The following is a 21913-nucleotide window of genomic DNA, read 5'->3' as shown; positions in this document are numbered from 1 at the left end:
ATTTATTATAAAACACAAAATAAACAAATATACATATATTATATGTACATACATATACATATCCTCTAATATAACAGTAAAAAAAATAATTTTGCATATCAGATTATTAGGTTATCACTCACCCTTTATTTTAATGTGATGTTTAAGGATCGGGACATTTATAATAGGGCAACTTCCCAAATTACCAATTGGATTTTGGAAACCTTTTCTATTTTGCCCAAATCTACATGGCCTTACTGCAGATGTACTCTTCAAAACAGTCACATTAGCTGTTTTGATTTTTGCTATGTATGGCAAAGTATAACAGTAAGAATCATCTGGGTCAAGGTTTATTATATTTTTTTTAATGAGATAAATGATGCCTCTTTCCACACAAAAAAGTAAATCAAAATAGAGTACCATCTATTTTTTAACTAAAACCCATATTTGCAGTACAGAAAGCCACTAATAATTTACTTTTCCAAAATCTTTAAATAAAGTATGATTACAGTTACTACATAATATATTACTTTACCAACCAATGAAGTAAAACAACAACTACTTGTAATGTGTTTTGTCAGTGATTGTTACTATATTCTACAACCACCATATACTACCGACAAAAGATTAAATTTACTACAGCATAATATTTCCCGAGCCTTTGTAATGCTGAGAAACACTCAACAAAATCACTTGGGAGTCTTTTAGGTTTTGCATACATGACCTTTCTTGGATTGAAAGCTCCATATTTCACTTGTAAAAGCTATAGGGTTGCTTCTTAATGCTAACCTAAGATACATAATGAGTAGTGTTGGTTGAATAGCTCTCTATTTGATTTGACAGCTATTCGCTAGCCCGCCAATATTGTGTGGGTGATCGAATGTCGAATTTGAGCACTATTAAAGTCATTGGGGGGAAAATCCAGGTTATTTTTGGGACTGTGTAGAGCTTCTACAGCCTAAAAATACATTTAAAAAGACATGTCAAGACTCCCACAGCTCTGCACAACACTGTACAAGGCAAGAAAAAAATCACTAGGCTTTTTTATGTTGCTGGCAAAGCCATTTTATGGGGTGGTCAAGGGAACATGCCAGATTTTATATAGGCCTCCGAGTAGAGGCAGAGAGAACCCCAAGGGGGTTCCTCCAGTCCAAAAATTAACCGCCAGGTTTCACCGCTCCGTTACGAGCTATACACAGGCTTCAGAGTACAGGGAGGGGGCCCTGAGGGGGTCTTTCAGTCAATAAATTTGCCAGTTACACAGCTCTGTTTTAAGCTATATAGGTCTCACAGTAGATAGAGGCAGAGGGCCCCGAGGGGCCGATCTTGTTTTAGATGCAGCTTTTGATAAATCAGGGGAAGATTTACAAAATTCTGCAGGTCAAAATGGTTGAAGAAACTTTAGACAGTGGTGGGACAGAAGTAATGGAAGAAATTACTGTTGTATTTAATTGGGTTTCTCTTGTGGCAGAGTTGATGTCCTAACTACAGTGGAATCTGGTGAAGAGAGGCAGGCTGAAATAAGTGTCCCTGTTTCATGTGAAGTTCAGACTGCTGAAAGTATTACTGTGGAAGATGCTTTAGTGCTGACTGAGGTGCAGGCTGATGAATGTGTTCCTGTGGGGACCGGAGAAAGTTTCCGCTTACTGAAGTCCGAGCTAAAGAATAGGATCCTGTTTCAGTTGAGTCTGAAGATGAGGAGAATGCAAGGGACAAAAGAGAAAGAGGTTGAGGCCATCATCTATGTCAACAGTGTAGAAGCTGTAGCTATTGGAGACATTGGTGAATATGAAGTGGTTAACTGTAGAGCAGAGGTCGTCAATCTCCAGCTTTAAGGCCAAATACGATCTATCCCGTAGTTCGTTCCGGCCTAACGCGCCCTTGCTGATCCGGCCTAATCCTGGCCGGTCGCAATGCATACAGAGGAGAAGGATTCACTTCAGGGGGTGTTCCTGGTGAGGGCAGAGCCATTAGAGCGTGAGTCCAGCCTAGTGTGCTCCTGCCCAAACCCTAAAATGTCCCAGTGCCTATTAAAGTTTGCCTACTGCTGCACCTCAAGATTGTTTATAGATATTTTTAGATATATGTGGATAGATATATATGTGTATATAATGTATGTGTATATGGGTGTATATGTGTAGGAATGTTGTGTTTAAATATGGGAACCTGTTTTTCCTTGTACTGGCCAAATGTATCACCTAGGGGATGCCTAATCAGTGGTTTTTAAAGAACCTCACCCAAGGAACAATAAACAAACAGATAACAAAACAGATGCAAGTAAACAAGATCTAGTTCCCATAACAAACGGATTACCAGTTGGACCCTCAAGGGGTAATAAATCCATTAAGCCTGAGTTAGCAGAAGATGGATGAATAACTGGACGGATGGGTTGGGGTGATGACCCAGCTGGACCTTTTGTTGAACCCTAAACTTAGATTGCAGCTCCAGATTCCCATATCAAATAAGCTGGGAGGTCCACTTAAATGCATTACCCAATGCCAGTCTAGGGGAGGTGTGTCATCTTACAGATCACACGCAGTAGCCAATCCAGGAGCCCCAATGATTCCTAATTAGAATTAACTATATAAAAATGGGAACTGAGAGAATAGAGGTCGCTACCTTGCTCTTAGGCCTTTCTGAGGTAAGCTGTTATGGAGTCCCCTTCTGAAGGAAGCAGGCTCCTGAAGCACCCAATAACATCTTCTGCTGTAGGGGCTCCAACTATTGATGAATGTGAAGAGACTGAGGCTTTGCCTCACATGAACAGTGTAGGGGCTGTAGCTATTGGGGACATTGAATGTGAAGCAGTTAAGGCCATAACTTATGTGGCCAGTGGGGAACCTGTTGCTGTTGGTGACAAGAGTGAAGGGGAGAGGATGAAACTTTCCCCTACATGAGAAAATGTAGAAAGAAAATTAGCCTGCCACACAGCTCAATTACAAGTGATATAGGCCTCAAAGTAGATAGAAGCAGAGGGCCCCAACGGAGGTCCTTCGTACAAAAATTAGCCAGTTACACAACTCCGTTACAAGAAGTGATATAGGCCTCACAGTAGATAGAGGCAGAGGGCCCCAAGGGAGGTCCTCCGTACAAAAATTAGCCGATTACTTAGCTCCGTTAAAAGTGATATAGGCCTCAAAGTAGATAGAGGCAAAGGGCCTTGAGGGAGGTGCTCCGTACAGAAATGAGCCAGTTACACAGCTCCATTACAGGAAGTGATATAGGCCTCACAGTAGATAGAGGCAAAGGGCCTTGAGGGGGAGAAGCTCCGTACAAAAATTAGCCAGTCACACAGCTCCATAATAAGTTATATAGGCCTCAAAAAAGATAGAGGCAGAGGGCCCCTCGGGAGGTCCTCCATACAAAAATTAGCCAGTAACACAGCTCCAGTGCAAGTTATAGGCCTCAGAGACAGGGTAGAGGTAAAAGGCCACCTGGAGGAGAGGAGAAGGAGATGCAGAAGGCTGCGAAAGTGCTCTTCCCGTCAAGGTGTCAGCAGGCCATGCAACACTTGCCGACTAATCAGTGCACTCTGCAGAGGGAGTGTTGAAGTCATTGCTGATCCAAGTCTTATTCATTTTAATAAAAGTGAGTCGGTTGCCATTTTCCGCAGAGACGCGAATGCGCTTGTCACTCACTACACCCCCAGCTGCACTGATCACTCTTTCAGATGACACACTTGCGGCCTTGGCAAGGACCTGAATGGCATGTTCTGCCAGCTCAGGCCACTGCTCAAGCTTGGATGCCCAGTAGCGCAATGGGTCCTGGCTTTGCAGGTTGCAGATGTCCCATGTAGAGCTCAGGTATTCCTGCACCATGACTGAGTAGCACTGCTGACTGTCATTGGCAACTGCTGCACGACTGGCGGCTTTCCTCCCTGGCACCCATGCCACTTAAGGTAGTTGTTTGGCTGCCATCGCTGGTGTAACTGCCATAGGGATCCCTGCTGCTGCTGCTGGCATACGGAAAAGCTGAGTCCCTTACAAGCACTTTTTGGTAGTTATGCATTTTAGGTCCCCTGTATTGGGGCAAGATGAGTTGTTGTATCTCAGGCTTGTAATGTGGATCAAGTAATGTAGCAATCCAATAGTCGTCAATGTTTGTTTTTATGTGCTGTATGCGCAGATCTTTGGCTATGCACTCCTGCATGAAGGCTTTCATGTGGCTCAAAGTTCCCACAGCTGAGGGAATTCTGGACCCAGACTCCTGTGGGTGGAACAGCAGTACAGGGTCATCCTCCTCCTCCGCCTGGTCTTGCCATCCGCGGAACATGCCGCCTTGTGTTTGGGTGGATGGATGCCATGTACCCTCCTTATCCTTTTTTTCCCCTCCTCCCCTTCTCCCATGCCTGCAATCTCGTCCTCATCCTCATCCCCTTCCACTTCCTTCCTCTTCTTTGTGGTACACTATGCCTAGTAGGCACGCATGTTCGAGATGATGTTGTAAATGTCATTTCTTCCTGCAGCGTCCACTCTGTCGTGCCTGAGCTCCACCATCATCTGTTCCAGCAGGCATATGATGGGGATGGTGTCACTGACACAGGCCTGATCCCAGCTGATCATTCTGGTCATCTGTTGTAAAGGTGCACTAGTCCTCAATTTGCAGCCACTCTGCAGGGCTGAAGTAAGGTAATGTAGGTAAGCGACTCAAACGAGCAGTCTCTGCCACGTAATCCACCACCGCTTTCTGTTGTTCAGCGAGCCGCTGTAGCATGTAAAAAGTGAAATTCCAACGAGTGGCCACATCACAAATAACCGGTGCACTGGCAGATTGAAGTTTCGCTGAGAATCAACCAATTTGGTACTGGCTGTGTACGACCAGTGGAAATGTACTGACAACTTTCTGGCCTTCAGCAACAGTGGCTGGAGGCCTGGGTACTTTCCAAGGAAGCGTTGTACTATGAGGTTCATGACATGGGCCAGGCAGAGTAAGTGTGTGAGTTTCCCAGAATGCAGGGCTGCCAGCAGATTGGTCCCGTTGTCACACACGACCTTGCCTTGCTGGAGTCCATGAGGAGTTAGCCATATGTTCTCCTGCTCCTGCAGGGCACTTAGAATGGTTGCACCCGTGTGGCTGAGGGAGCCGAGGCATCGCAATCATGCCTCTGAGGGAGCCGAGGCATGGCAACGTCTGACTTGTGCACCGAAATAGCAAACTGCATGTTGTTACGGCAAAGTGTCCTTGGAGGAAGAGGTTGAGGCAGACGAGTCAAAGGAGGAGGTGGAAGTGGAGGTCGAGGAGGAGATTGCATGGTGATGTGCTCTTGGTGGAGCTAGGTATGCAGGCCTTCCTGCAGCTGCATCTTCCCCTGTTGCCACCAAAATTACCCAGTGAGCTTTGTAGGAAATATCTCTTCCCACTCTGTGCTTGCTCGACCAACTGTTGGTTGTCAGGTGCACCTTGCCAGGGCCTTGGACACATTGCTCTGCACGTGTTCATGCAAAATAGGAACACATTTTTGTGCAAAATACTGCCGCTTGGGCATAATGTACTGTGGGTTTGCGCAGAAGAATTCGTAACGGAACGCATTGGAGTGCACCAGCCAGTAAGGGAGGAGCTCAAAAGCAATCAACTGTGCAATTGCCGCATTGATTAGCTTTGTTTTGGGGTCATTTGGGCCATATTTCCTCTTGTGCTCCAGCATCTGGGGGATGGAAAGTTGGATGCTGCTAATGATAATCACAGAAAGATTGAACTGCTGCTCATGGTGGCGGTCCGTGGTTGTTGAGAACCACCTGTGGTGACAGCTGCTGACCATGGACGACTATGAGTTGCCTGACTGGTACGTGAAGACTGCAGAGTGTTGGCAGCTTTTACCCTCTTCCTCCCTCTCCCCCTTTGAGGGCCCTCTGCAACCTCCTCCTCCTCTTCTTCTTCCTCCTCCTTCTCTTCCTGCCTATGATGATCTCCTTGTTCGCCCCATGTTGGATCAAGGACATCATAATCATCGTTATGAGAAGAGACAGTTTCTGTGCATGTGCCGACAGGAAGCAGCGGCCTTTTGGAGCCAGTTTGAAGTAGCTCGTCTGGCTCAGAGTGTTAAGGTGAATAGTAAGACGTGGGAAAGCCTGTGAACTGACTCTCTTCGTCAGATGACGCAAACAACTGTGCTTCTTCAAGGAATGCTTCCAACCCCTCGCTGGGACTTCTCAACGTACACATGAACATTCTGCTCAAATATATTAATAGCAAAAAGATCAGATCTTAGCATGTAGGCACCTTAAAGGATGTCGCTGGTAACTGGGGATAAAGACAAGGCAGATTTACTAAACACATTTTTAAGCTCTGTGTACACGAAGGAAAATGGCAGAGCTCAAGTCCAAGTTCATAATAGCAATGTCACTGCCTTAAATGAGTCACAATGGCTCAGAATTGATATGACTGAGAAACAGCTGGGAAAATTAAGGTTGACAAAGCACCAGGACCTGATGGATTACATCCACATGTCCTCAAAGTGCTGAGCTCTTTTAAAATATTTCAAAGCCATTATTTCTAATTTTTAGAGACTCTTTAGTCACTGGTAAGGTACCAATGGATTGGTGTAAGGCCAATGTGGTTCCTATCTTCAAAAAGGAAGCAAAGTCATTACCCCAATGTTCAGTGTTTGGACCTTTACTGTTTAACATTTCTATAAATGATATAGAGTTTGGGGTGAAAAGTACCATTTCTGTGTTTGCAGATGACACTAAACTATGTAATGGAATTAAGTCCATAAAGGATGTCTATAATATACAAGCAGACCTGGATGTACTGTTTGATTGGGCAGCCAAATTGAAAATGACATTTAATATAGATAAATGTAAAATTATGCACTTGGGAACTAACAACATCAATACTTCATACTGTGTAGGGGGAATACATTTGGGGGAGTCAGAAATGGAAAAGGATCTGGGGGTTCTGGTAGATCATAGACTTAATAACAGCATGCAATGCCAAGCTGCAATATCTAAAGCTAGCTATGTTTTTCTAGAAGCACAGAAAATAACTGGGTATTAAGGCTTTAAAGTAAAAATAACAGTGACTGTTGATTCAGGGAACATTCAATCTTCTCATGGAATCAGGAAGGAATTTTTTTCCCTGTTGAAGCAAATTGTATCAGGGTTTTTTTGCCTTTCTCTGGACCAACTATGTCTTTTAGGGTTTTATATCTGGGATGTGTTTTTTCCCTAGTGGTTGAACTTGATGGACTTTTGTCTTTTTTCAACCTAACCTACTATGTAACTATATAACACAAGACTTTCTAGCCGAGGAGGAAGAAATAGGAGCAACATTTGTATCAGGGACTATAGTTTGGGACCCCTGTGAGGCCTGTGTCTGGGACTGGGAGGAAGAGGGGGTGCAATCACTTGACCCAGGTTGGGTCATGTACTCTATTACCTGTTGATCAAGGTGCGGTAATAATGGACGCACACCACCACCAGCTGAATGTCCAGGGTCCGGCTGGCTTCTTGTACTCAGCTCTGCAGTTAAAAACCAACCCATACTGCTTTCCTTGCCACTTCTGGCAAAGATGCCCCTTCCTCTTTATCTGGACATAGTTGAAATGTTTGTGTGGCTTCATACCCTGCAAAATACTTTGGAGCTAATATGCTTCACTAAGTGTACATTTTTACAGTTTACGGTTTAACCAAAAAAAGCAAGAGCGCTGTGTGTGTTGTATGCGGCACTTTCCTTCAGCGGTGACTAATATGCAGCACAGTATACAAATGTGACGTAGGTCACTGAGTCTGTCTGACTCGGTACAAGTGTGATGGTGTGCGCGCCGTATGGGTACCGTGGCTCTTGCTGCCTGTATGTAACACACTGACTGACTATCTATCTATCTATCTATCTATCTATCTATCTGACTAACAGTGAAACACTCTACCTATCTGAGTACAGTAGATTACAGGACTGAAGCAATACAGTACAATCCAATTATCTATCTGACTAATAGTGAAATAGTCTAACTATCTAACAACAGCACTCTAATTTTACTTACTGATTTACTGACACGGCCAGCAGCGCAGAAAGGTTGTGTCTGCTAGCAGATCTCTGTCAGGAGTGGTAAATGCAGGCAAGCCCTGGCCTTATATAGGCCAATGGCTGCCTGTGTGGCATATGGTGACAGACAGCCAATCGACTACCTGCTACCAAAGAGATGGAGGAGAGGTACCCTGGTCCTATTGGAGGACCCTAGACATTATGAGGGAGAACCCTAGGCACTGTGGGAGAGCGGAATTTGAACCTACAAACAACGTGTTTTTCAGGTTGGGTCTACCCAAATCCGAACAGCCAACTTTGGGTCGAATATAAAGATGGCCCGAATTCGAACACCAACACTAATAATGAGCATTAGGGAAGTGTTTCAGGTTAGATGTTGCAAGTGGACTTCCTCAAGCTTAACTTAAGGACAAACTTTAAAGGAATTTCTATTCCTAGTATATGTCCTTAGGGTATTTTCTCTTAGGACTGAACACTTAGGGTGTTTTCTGGAATAGCAATGCTGGTAATATTTTACAGAGAAATCCATGCAATAAAAAATTGTATTTCCTTGAGATTCTTCAGAATCTGTTATTGACAGATTTAGGTGGCTGCAGAAATACCACAGGTATTTCCTGTATTACCGCAGTTCCAGAAATCTGTAAGGGGTGGGATAGCGACATGTTATTAATATTATTAATAATATTAATATTAATAATAATAATAAACATTATTTATATAGCACCAACATATTACACAACGCTGTACATTAAATAGGGTTTCAAATGACAGTTACAAAAAGTGACACAGGAAGAGAAGAGGACCTTGCCCAGAAGAGCTTACAATCTTAGGCTATATACACACGTGCAATCATTGTCGTTGGAAAGGATCTTTCACGATGCTTTCCAATGACTAATGACTGCACAATGCATGAACGAGTGCTGTAGATACAGCAGTGTTCTGCTTTATAGAGAGGGGAGGGGGAGAATGACAGAGTGGCACCCTGCTGCGCTCTCTCCACTTTACTTTCATTAGGATCTTTCATCATCTATAGTTCGTGGATCAACCAGGGTGGTCGTTCGGACGATGAACCGCGAGCCCTGTACATACGTAAGATTATCGTCCAATATCGGCCCTGAGCCAAATATTTGCACGTGTGTACCTAGCCTAAGAGGTGGGGGAAGTAGCACACAGTAAGAGATTAGCATTGTTATTTGTCACTTATTGACAAGTATGTTCCAGCAGCATGATATCCAATATATATATATATAAAGGCTTTTACAGGTAATAAAACGCATGTGAATGCTGCTGAATCCCTGCTATTAGACTGTGTAACTTGCAAGAATACAGGGCACTTCAGGTGATGAATGGGGACAATTTCCCATTCATCACCTGTAGTGCCCAGACATTGTAGTGGAACTGCAGAGGTCTGCAGTTCAGTTACCCACATGACGTCACAATGGAACTGAACTGCAAATTACCTCTGCAGTTCCAATACGATCTCCGGGCACTATAGGTGATGAATGGGGACAAGTCCTCATGCAACTAGTAAAGCAATCAGATTGCTCTTGCAGCCCTTAAAGACCCTAAAAATACCCTGAATTCTCGCACCATTAACTTCAATTGTGTTCAAAATTGTCATTTGATCAACCAGAGAATTTCTCACTATTCGATCGAATAGCTGGTGAATTGAGTGAGATATTTGACCAACACTAACTAGTACTCAAGCTAAAATTTAGCTCTTGAAAAATAGGTGAAATTTCACATTTCTTATTGAAAGATATCCCCTACTACTAATACTATCTTACAAAGAGTTTATAGAAATAGTTTAAAAAAGGTACTCTTTCAAGACAAAAATGAACACTACACACAACATCTATGACTTATCAAAATATGTACAAGGTTTTATTTATTTATTTTAAAAAATCTGTATATATGAAAGAATATTTCATTTTACTATGATATATGTCATGATTTAAATTCTAAAAATATAATAAAAATGTCATTTTAACAGTAAGCTGCATCAAGATAGCTATAGTCTTAAAGAATAGGGAACACCATTTTTATGGATAAAGCAGCAATATGGAAGAGAAACAGGATAAAAGAGAAACAAATTACACTACAAAATAGGCTTGCTTAATAGAAAAATAATTTTAGCGATACTAAAAACATTTTTAACATCATGAAACCTAATTATACATGTTTTCTACATTTTTACCATACTTTCTCAAAAGTATATTGTAAACAATCCTAATGCTACTATATACTGCCCTATAACAACATTATAAATAGTTCAAATTAGCATCTGCGCTCCTGTTATTTCTGAGTAAACATAACATTTGTTTAGGTATAAAAAGTATTTGGTAATATTAAATTGACTTCACTGGAAAAAAAATTGATAAACCTGGAACTTCACAACTCTTTTTCTATTTATGATAATTTGCTAAAGAAAAAGCTTGAATTTATTTTCTGTAAAATGGGATTACAGAGGATATATTTGTAAATCAGTTTCACAAAGGCATTGTGAAAAAATGTCCTTGTGTTTCATTTACTATCTCCTGGATCAGTCCCCTACAGTGTTCTGCTTGTTTTCTCCGTGCAGGATATTTATTTAGCATATGACAGGAAATTATCCTTTCATTAGTGTTCTTTCTTTTATCTCAAGATAAATTTTGAATACTAGAAAGGAAGGTTTTTTTTTATTGATGGAACTAGAGAAATGTATTTTTATTAAACAAAAATGCCTCCTTTTTTACATTTCAAGGAATTTTAGGGCCACATTTGTCACATTCTCATGAGCAATGTAGTGAAATCCTAAAACTCCTCCCCAAAATAGCAAATAATATAAAGACATCTATCCCACAGTTTACAGTTACTTGGTGAATAAAACTTGTACTGGTTCGTTGGACAATATATATATATATATATATATATATTGTACAGGATTGCAAGAACCTGGATCTGTTTCCCCTCTAAAGCAGGGCTATCATCAGAATATTTACTTTACATGAGAGTAGACAAAAAGTTAAGTCCCTACCCTTCTGTCTTTATTGCCGCTGCTCATGATCGCGGGCATTAACAGAAGGAGCATGTACAGCGAGATTGGCACTCTTTTTTTCCCCATCTACTGCAGGCTACAGCACCCAATCTTGCAGTGTGAGATCTGGTGACGTAGACAGATGGTGGAAAGATGGGAAAGAGAGATGGTGGCGCTTAGCACTTTCTGCACACTGGGACGACGGAGGAATATAGGATAGTGTGGGACCTGATCCAGGAAACGTTTGTAGCAATCGGGTAAGGTAAGTGAGCTTTTTTTTCTTTTTAGTTAACTTCTGCCTAAAATAGAGCATTAGTGTATTCACTACACTGTACGCTGTACCTAGTGTATGGACAATCTGATTGACAGAACATTCAAGTAGAATCAAATATATTTCAAATAGAATAATTCTATTCTTGATTTTTCTAAAATTCTTCTTAAAAGCACCTAAATTCTACAAATTAAATTCACTGTATTTAGTCATATTTACTAAAATCTGTGTCCCTTTCTTGCATCTACTATAAGTCTACTGTAAAATACATTTTAAAGAACTCAGCTAAACCATAAGTTGAAAGGCTGGCATCTCTTACATGTCACCTTTGAAGATACATAAAATGCTTCTCCCCATGGCTAAAAAAGATTTAACCTTTTTCTGTGTTCTACACATATGTGTATGCCTTTTTTGACAAGTGTGGCAAAAAATTGTGACAATATCTAAAGGTGTTTAGTGACTGAGGCTTGGAAGATGATGTGAAGATGACAATGATCAATCAAAATCCAGCAAAAAAGTAAAAAACTATATTTGACGTTGATAAATGTTGAGACAGAATTTTGGATGAGGAGTGACAATTTTGAGGAAACGTGAAGGGTGTGCTCAATTACTTAAAGTGGACCTTCTATTGAATTGAAAGGTTTGCTTCACGGACTAGGCTCGTTACACCTCACTTGAAAGGATCTGCTTCTACTTCTAGTTCCATGAATGCACCATGACTTCCCCCGCACCAGAGAGACAGACGTCTGGAGAGATATCCCAATAACACACGCACACAGTATGGTTCTAGGAATATTCTCTAATGTTTACTTGACGAAATTATCCTTTTATACAGACAAGGAGTGGTCATTAGTTACATACATCTATTTAAGTTTTAGTCATATATTGTGTTATTCGATACATTGTATTTCAAAAGATTTTGCAATTTACAACATCTGTGTACTTTAAACTGTAAGAACAAGAAAGAAGAAGTACAACTTCCCTACTGAAAAACATATATGGCTCAAGTTAGATCAGCTATTTTAACCCTTCATCACTAATTCACTTAGTATATGGAGGCAAAAAATAAACTTGTAAAGGAAAGTTTTTTTTTCTACTTGTAGCAATGTAGTAATTTCACTGCCTGTTTATGTAATAATGTATTCTTTGATAATTACTGCAGTGTGTGTTTTGCCATGTTCCAAGATGGCTGCTGTGCCCTCGGCACTTTGGGGATGATGTCATCAGTACTGTCGTCAGTAGCCTGGGGCAGGGAATCTTGGGTAAGCCCTTGGGAAGGACATGGTCTGGAGAGTGAGAGACTCAGAAGGCGCAGAGAAAGTATAACTTCAGACTGTAAGTTATGGCACAATCCTCTCACTGAGACATATTGAAGGGACTTTAACATGTTTACACTTCTGCTGTTTGAAGATTGCAAAGTTTGATGTTACACAGGATTTCATATGTTGTTACTATTCAATACAGAGACTCTTCTTGCTAATACAGTGTGGATTATTGTCTATGAGCATACTATTCTCAACTCGGACTGCACTTGTTACTCACAAGACCCAATTGGGTGGAGGCACTGCACTTATGAGAGATTTCATCCTGTTTCCACAGATAAAGTAAATGCTCAGCTCCTGTTCTTCCACATAGGTTGCACCACAACACATCAGTAGTCTGCAGAGTGGGTTAGAATAGGGCTACATACTTTAACCCAAGGAGCAGAAGTGTTGCAAGAAGATACCCCAATGCATTACATGTGTGTCTTCCTGTGAGATTCTGTTTAATTTGCTTTCCATTGTACTCTACCTAGAAAGGTGACAACATCCTCTCCTAGGTAAAAGATGGTGGTAAGGTGAGTATAATAGTCATTTTTTTCAAACACAAGTACATTTTTCACCTATAGATAGAGGGCCTGACCTCTGTAAGCAGACTTCACAAAGAAACTATTACATAGCTCAACAAAAAAATATTTTTTTTCACTTGCCAATGGTTTTCAATATATTTAGTGTTTTTCAGGTCTGCTGAATCCAGAAATGACATCAGTTTCATTGAATTGGCTCTAGTTCTTGTGATACAGGAATCAGAATAGACTATTTTACTAACAACAAATGTTAACACAGCATAATAATATCAATCTTTATTTACACTGATGTTTTGCATTTTATTTTATTAAATGTAGCATTATTTTCATGAAACTTTAATTTGCCTTTTTTTCATACATTTTCTTTTTTTTACAGAAATATGAGTTCTTCAAGAAGAAATTCTTTAAATGACCCTAATGTATCAGCAAAAACATAAAAGAAACATTACAGAATTTGTGAATCAAGCATATCTTGCATATTTTAGTATTAAACTGGGAGACCAAGATAAGTATTTGGCTCCCCATATGGTATGCAAATCTTGTGTCGAGTGTCTACGTCACTGGAAAAATAAAAAACTGTAAAGTATGTTAAAGGTTTCAACCGTTACAAGAAAAACAAGTGGGAGTAACTTGATTTGGAATCAGCAAAATGACCTGTGCTGCATGGTGCTGATGTTCCCATCCCAGTGTTCAGTACACTCCCTGATATTCCTTTATCCGACATGGAGGATATACAGAGTTTGGAGTGTAATCCAGGAGTTAGCAGTGGAAGTGAATATGAATGAAGTGTTTCATCAAACCAGCAGTTCTCCCAAGAAGAGCTCAATGATTTATTACGTGACCTATGTCTGTCAAAACAAGCATCTGAACTTTTAGCATCCAGGCTAAAAGAAAAGAACTAAGAGCGGATGTTAAAATAACTCCTACCATATTTCAGTGAAGATGGAGACTCCGTGAACGGTTGTACCATCCCAGGGCTTCCAGCCCACATGGGAGTACCAGAATACCGAGCAAAAGACTGGCGGCTTTTCATAGACAGTTCCTCTCGAAGTCTGAAATCTGTTTTACTGCATAATGGCAACTGCTATGCATTAATTCCCATTGCTCACTCAATAAAACTTAAAGAAGAATATGAAAATACCAAAATAGTCTTACAAAAACATTGCTATCATGAGCACCAATGGTCCATATGTGTTGATTTCAAAAAGGTGAACTTTCTACTTGGACAGCAAAGTGGATACACAAAGTACCCATGCTTTATCTGCTTGTGGGATAGTAGAACAAAGCAGGATCACTAGAAAAAAGTGACATGGCCTCCAAGAGAAAACATAAAAATAGGTGCATTGAACATTATTAACAAGCCAATGGTTGACAATGAAAAAATCCTTCTCCCTCCACTACAAACAAAGTTGGGATTAATGAAGCAATTCGTTAGAGTTCTGAAGATGGATGGTGATTGTTTCAAATACATTTGTAAATTCTCTGGATTGAGTGCTGAAAAATTAAAAGCAAGAATCTTTGATGGACCCCAGATTTGGAAACTGATAAATGATTCAATTTTCATAAGTTACATGATTGATACTGAAGCTTCTGCCTGGTGCAGCTATGTCATGGTTGTCAAGAACTTCTTGGATAACCATAAAGCTTTAAAATTTTGGGTGCTACTATTGGTATAAAGGTACACAATCTCCATAGGTGTTTCACAAAAATTTCCAGAAAACCTTGGTGATTTTGGTGAGAAACAAGAGGAGAGTTTCCATCAAGATATATAATGGTGGAAGAAAGGTATCAGGGCGGATGGGTTAAACAGATGATGGTAGACGACTGCTGGAGCCTTCAACGTGATTGTCTTGACTAGCAGCATAAAAGGAAATCATACAATCATACTTCTTTGTGATTAGTTATTTAAATATACTGAATATAGAATATGTTGGCATTATTTCAAAACTGTAATTTTGTATACGTAGGCATATCTAGTCTAATTTTGCTTATTTTTCATGTTTCATTCATTTTCTTTGAGGTTATTATTGAGGTTACTATTTCAAAAACTAGAGCCATTCTAGCAAAACTAATACCATATTTGGAATCCATGCATCAAACATAACCTAAGATTTATTCTGTTTAGCAAGAAAATGTTTGTTGACCAGTGTTACTTATAAAAGAAGGGCAAGTACAAATTACAAGGAAATTAAAGGAAAGAAGAATGATGGGAAAAAAGAATGATGCTCCCTGTTCAGGTTATGACAACAGTTATGATTAAAATCGTAGAGCATTTAACAGAGCAAAGTAAACTGAAGCTTGGATTTTAATATACACTTTAGTGTAAAAATTCTACATATGATGTTCCTTTAAATATCTTAAGTGATATAGCTCTTATTTTCTTAAAATATGATGACAGTTAGAAAAATGTGATAACAAATGTTCATATACAGTAGGTTTTTATTCTTTACAGCATGTGGATATAGGTTCTATAGCTAAAAAGAAATATTACTGCACTGATAATATTTAGGTATATCTATTATCAAGATGCTGTGGGATTATCTAAAGAAAGTCATAAATGACCTGCAGATATATGCAGAGTCGGGGAAAGATCTTCCAGGGTCAGTGCAATAACAATCTGCTTCAGACAGTGCCTGAAGGATATTTGAACGTAAAAATACTATCAAATAATCTGTGCACATGTTTTGTAAGTCTTCTTTTAACTATATAAAGATTTATTGAAATACAGAAAAGAGTTGTATCTTTTCTATGCAACAATATTTAATTTATTCACATACCTTGCATCATTTACTATTATTATTACAAATGCATTATAGTATTTTGATTCTTATTTTCATGGTAGGGCAGGATGGTGGACCCTCCATGTCACCAGCTCAGTTGGTACAAACATGCGCGGGGCACAGTGTCCCGGCAGCTGCCTGATCTTAATCAGAGCCTCTAGTGGTGAGGATGTTACGCTGCAGACAACTGCCAGGTTGCAGTCCCTGTGCACGCAGAGGCAGGTGACTGCTGACAAACAGGGATCAGGCGAGGTGCACGAACGTCAGACAGAATCGAAGTCAAACAAGCCAGAGGTTAGGGCAGGCGGCAAGCAGGAATAATCAAGGTCAAGCTGGGGTCAGTACACGAACACTCAGGAACAGGAGACACAAACTGGAACAAAAGGAACCTGGGGGCGGAGCCAAATGAATTCCTTGTTCAGGCAACTTCCTTGTACCAGTGACTTCCTTTTATAGGGGAGGTCATGAGGCAGATGGAAATTACATGACCCGCAGGTAAGGGAACCCACCACCAGCGGGAGCAAAGGCAAAGGCAGCTCAGGTGAAGTTCACACTTCTGCCAGCAGATGGAGTGCTTCTGTGGAATATTCTGGTTCCCTGGGGTAAAAGGGCCGCACTCATGGAATCATGTGTGAAAGAAAGGGGAGAGAACAGTTGACGGGATTCCTGAACAGGGCTATTGTTGCTTCTGGCTGCAGAGGAAAGTGAAGTGGGTGGTACAGACATAGGCACAGATCCTCGGGTCCTCCAGGTATCTGTGACACAAACTCTTCCTCATAAATCTTCCTCATTGTATAGCTTACCATGGAATCTGTGGTTGTATGTACCTGATTCATAAATATAAATTAAGTCTAAAAAAATAAAAATTATTTAACAACTAAGAAAAAAATATTATTTCTGCCAGAAAAGACCTGAGATGTATCAAAAGCTTCCAGTTTTTATCTATTAATTTGCTAAAAAAAAAACTATTTTTTAACTCACATTTTTTGTCACTACTGTCTCACAGCCTATTAATGTCCACAATTGGACTATAAAGATAGATTACCAACTGTTTTAATTCATCTTTTATCTGTCGACCATTCATATTCATTTAGATAAATATGGGCAATTAGTTACTTGTCTGCATTAAATTAGAAAATTGCCCTACATGTATCTCAAGGTCTGAAAGTTCAAAATGTATCCATCTCTCTTTAGGCATCAAGAACATGTCTGCCCAGTCAGGAAATACAAACTGATATGATATGATATGAAAGGCACGAATAAACTTGTGGAAGTACATTGAAAATGAGAATATAATCATAGTCATCAATTAGAAATCATCACATCTAAAGTTGCCAACACCTATTTTCTGGACCACAAATGCCCTAATTTTGACAATAATAAAAAGTTAGCAATACGAATGTTTCTCCTAAAGAATCACTATAGCAAAACATTATTGTGTTCTAGTCACTAGTGTTGGTCGAATAGCTCACTATTCGATTCATCAGCTTTTCGCTCGAATAGAGCAAACCTATTTAGGTGGTCGAAAGTCAAAGTAGAACACCATTAAAGTCAATGGGAGGAAAAATTTGGGTTTTTTTCAGCACTGTGTAGAGCTTCTACAGCCTCCAAACAGATGTAAAAAGATACATTGTAAAAAGATACATTGTAAAAGGATACATAAAAATATACATTATAAAAAGATACATAACACTATTACATACCCCATGTACTTCACATGAAGATTAAAGAGCAACTGTCACATCAATATTAGGCTAAAGCTAGGTACACACTTCCAATAATTATTGTTAGTAAATGAACGATTATGAACAACGTTTATGCACGATTATACTTGAACAATCATATTGTGCACAATTCTGTACATGCTGTAACAATATGATCATTCAAATATAATCCACCAACAGTGTCCACACGCTAGATACAATCGTTTGAATGATGCAGGGACGTGGGCTAATCTATACCAGGACGTTTCAGGCACATTTTTGAGCGTTATCTTAAACGTTGCTTGCAACATTTAAAAAATTAAAACGCTGGATAAACGCGGGAAAATGCTTCCATTGAACTCAATGGAGGCTTTTTCAAGCAGTTTTAAGCTTTTATGAAAGCTTCCATTGAAAACAATGGGGGCTTTTATAAACATATTTAGCAGGACTTTGGAATCTGGAAGCCCCCTTTATTAAGGAGACTCCCAGATCTCCACCGCCCCACCCTGGGGAATGAGTACAGGGGTACATAAAACCCTTTACTCATTCCCTGAAAAGGTTAAAATATAAGTAAAAAATAGGAAAAGGCTTTAATGTTAAATTATTTTATTATTGTGTGTGTGTTTGTGTAATTTAACTTTTTTTTTTTTTTTACAGGTTATCCCAATGACAGAAGGATTTCCAGGGTTGCAATGAACACAGTCCTGGAATTCCTCCTGACAGTGAGGGATTGCAGGGCACTAGGGGTTAAATGAGGACAAGCCTCTCCATTCAACCCTAGTGCTCTGGCTGAGGTTTTACATTTCTCAGCCATTCAGCACTAGATATGAATGGGGAGACTTGTGCCTATTCATCTCTAGTGCTCTGTGATTGGCTGAGAAAAGGGGAAATCCTGATGACAGCTCAAGCATCATCAGGATTTCCCTGTCCTCAGTCAATCGGGCAGCGGCTAATCACTCCTGCAGCCCTAGAGGAACTGTGACATGTGTTCTGTATCTGTAATACATGTCACAGCTCCTCTAGGGCTGCGGGAGTGATGCCTTTGCTGTCATCAGGCTTTCCCTTTCCTCAGGGAGCAGAGCAATCAGCGGAGCTTTACTATGCTGACAGCTCTGCTCCCCTGATCACTCCTGCAGCCCTAGAGGAACTGTGACATGTGTTCTGTATATGTAATACATGTCACAGCTCCTCTAGGGCTGCGGGAGTAATCAGGGGAGCAGAGCTGTCAGCATAGTAAAGCTCCGCTGATTGCTCTGCTCCCTGATTGGCTGAGGAAACGTAAATCCTGATGATGCTTGAGCTGTCATCAGAGTCTCCTATTTCCCAGCCAATCACAGAGCAGTAGAGGTGATGAATGGAGATATGTATCTCCATTCAACCTTTATTGCCCTGGTATTGCTTGCAGTTACAGCTAATTGAAAGCACCTGCTTTCAATTAGCTGTAACCGCAAAGTTCCCACGGTCTGGGAATCCCACAATGACATTATGATTTATAATGTCATTGTCAAATAACCTGTAAAAAATAAAAAAAAAAACAAGTTAAAATAAAACACTTACAAAAAATAAATTCATTTAAGATTAATTTTTATTTTTTTTTAAAACTTTTTTTTTCCCGAATTTTTGCTGTCGAATCCCGTGTTTTTCGGGTCGGGTCTATCGGAAATCGAACAGCTATATTCAGGTCGAATATAAGGACAACCCGAATTTGAACATCAACACTACTAGTCACTATAGGCTCTTTAAAAAAAAACACAGGGAATCTGACCTCACAATCATTCCTACTTGAAAATGTTTGAGAGAATGTCAGATTCATGTTTTTTTTTAATTACATGCATTTTTTTTATTTTACCCATCTAAATATTTAGATGAAACTGTCTAGCAAAACTGATAGTTACATGGTTTGAGTAAAAAAAACAAAAACATAGCAATACAGTAAATGATTTCAATGATAATCTTTTATCATATGGTTTGAACAATTTTTTATGAAAATATGCTTTACATTTTTACAGAAATTTTGTCTGGAGTTGGACTTATTATTTGTTGTCCTTTTACAATAACATGTACCTTGTTTCCGTAAAAATAAGACCTACCTTGAAAATAAGCCCTATCATGATTTTTTCCATTTTTTTGAGGATGCTCGAAATATAAACCCTACCCTGAAAATAGGCCCCACCCTGAAAATAAGCTTCAATATAAATAAATACATGGACAAGAGGTGCTCATTTAAGGAAAGGATTATTGCTAGACATAAGAAATTGGGGCCAATGGTTCTAAAGGAAATGGAGTCACAAGAAATTTAAGATAGAATTTGGGGTTTGAAGAGTTGTTGATGTTGATGTTCCAGAATGTGACATGACTGTATTTGAATAAATGTTGATTTATATATATATATATATATATATATATATATATATATATATATATATATATATATATATATATATATATATATATATATATATATATATATATATATATATATATATAGATAGATATACAGTGTGCCTAATTAAACAGCTCAAATCAGTAACTCTTTCAGAACCCGAAAATATTAGGTAATTTAAAAATATGCCTGTTTCCAATCTAATATATTTTTTAAACATTTAAACCCATCATATATATTTTTTTTTAGGGCTAACAGGAAGATATGTGCCATTTGAAAGACTGATTTTTTCAGGAAAGAATGATTTTTAATGCTAGAGTCAAGATGCCGGATATGTGCACCTAGAAACGCTAGATCTTTTGAGTTTCCTAAATGTTGGGAGAACACGCCAGCGCATTCTAGGCGGATAAAAATTAATTTTTAAGTGGAATTGCGAATACACACGTGCAAACTTTCACTTTCGCTTGAAAAATTAACCCCTTTAGAGAGGAGAAGGTTCTTGATAGAGGTTAGTTTATTGCCAACAAATCTGGCATTCTATAGACCAGCCAGAGAAAGGGGGTAAGAATTTGTGCGTTGGGTGAATGAGAATGAGGTTAGGAGGAGGCAGTATCTTACTGAAAGGGTAAGGAACAAAAGAATACTCCTGAGAAAGCAGACCAGCTCTGTGAAATATGTCGATTGCTACATTTCTGTTCTCTATGTCATTGGTGAACAAAGGAGAAACACTTGACTATATCATTAACCTCCCTAGCAGTTCATTTCTTTCTGGATTTATATGTCAAAAAGCTGTACATTTTTTCATGAAATTTCTTTTTCATTTTAGGCCCTTAATTCTTAGGCATAACTCACCAGAATATATCCAAAAAAGAATCTGAGTAAAATAAAGTTTGAAACACAAAATCATGTAATAATAATAATAATTAAATTTAATAATAAACTTTAAATAAAAACACAAAAATCTGAGGTTTTTATGATTTTTCTCATAAACTAATAAACAACTAATAAACATCCCGGGTGTGATATATTTTGAAACAAGGTAAATGGTCAAAAGATAGACAGTAATCAAATGCAGAGGTCAATAATCAAATGTATTGGCAGGTAGGCAGTGCACTGTAACAGTGTATCTCTCACTCCAACGTCAGAAAGATACTTTCTACTTTGTATTGGATTCAATACAGTTATTTGTATTGAATCCAAAACAAAAAATGTGATATTCCCGCAGGCCACACCCCCCGGCACATGCACAGAGGTCTCCAGTAAACTCCTCTGGTAACTCTTCAAGACACAGACACATAGGCCCTTATTCATCAATGAAATCCGCGCTCGCTGGAAGCGCGAACGTACGCGCGACCAGCGAGCGGGGTTTCCCGCGGTCCAGAGTCGAGTGCACTCGTACACTCGCCTCCTCACTGCCAGCCGGATTTCTGCCTTGATAATAATGAGCAATAGGGGTCGTGAATCTGCCAATTAAGGCGATTAGATTTCAGCTGCGCGATTAAGGAGGATCTGTTAAGCCATTAGAAAGAATGATTTTTTAGGGGAACAGTGACTTTTAATGCAAGCTCGCCAGTGTAAAGCTGCCGGAGATGCGTGGCTCCGGCCGCGAGCTTTTTCAGTTGCTGAATTGCGCGACGGCGTACGATTTCGGATCACGAATACGAATGCGCGAGCAAGCGTCCGATTCTGCTTGATGAATTAGGGCCATAGACACAAAGGCGCTGTTGCAAGGGGAAGACAGGAAGGGAGGAGCCTGCAGGAAGATGCGATCATTGAACCAGAATGGCTGGCAGATAAGGTAAGTCTTTATTTATCAATAATTTCTCGCTGCTTTACCTACCCCGAGTGTGACTCGGGGTTACCACTTTTAGCAAGTTTTTTCTACCCCGAGTCACACTCGGGGTTACCGCTAGGGAGGTTAATATCAATATTCTTGGCAATGCTATATTGTT

Source organism: Pyxicephalus adspersus, chromosome Z (genome assembly GCF_032062135.1).
Source record: "Pyxicephalus adspersus chromosome Z, UCB_Pads_2.0, whole genome shotgun sequence".
Taxonomy (NCBI): domain Eukaryota; kingdom Metazoa; phylum Chordata; class Amphibia; order Anura; family Pyxicephalidae; genus Pyxicephalus; species Pyxicephalus adspersus.
Note: the sequence above shows the minus strand (reverse complement) of the source record.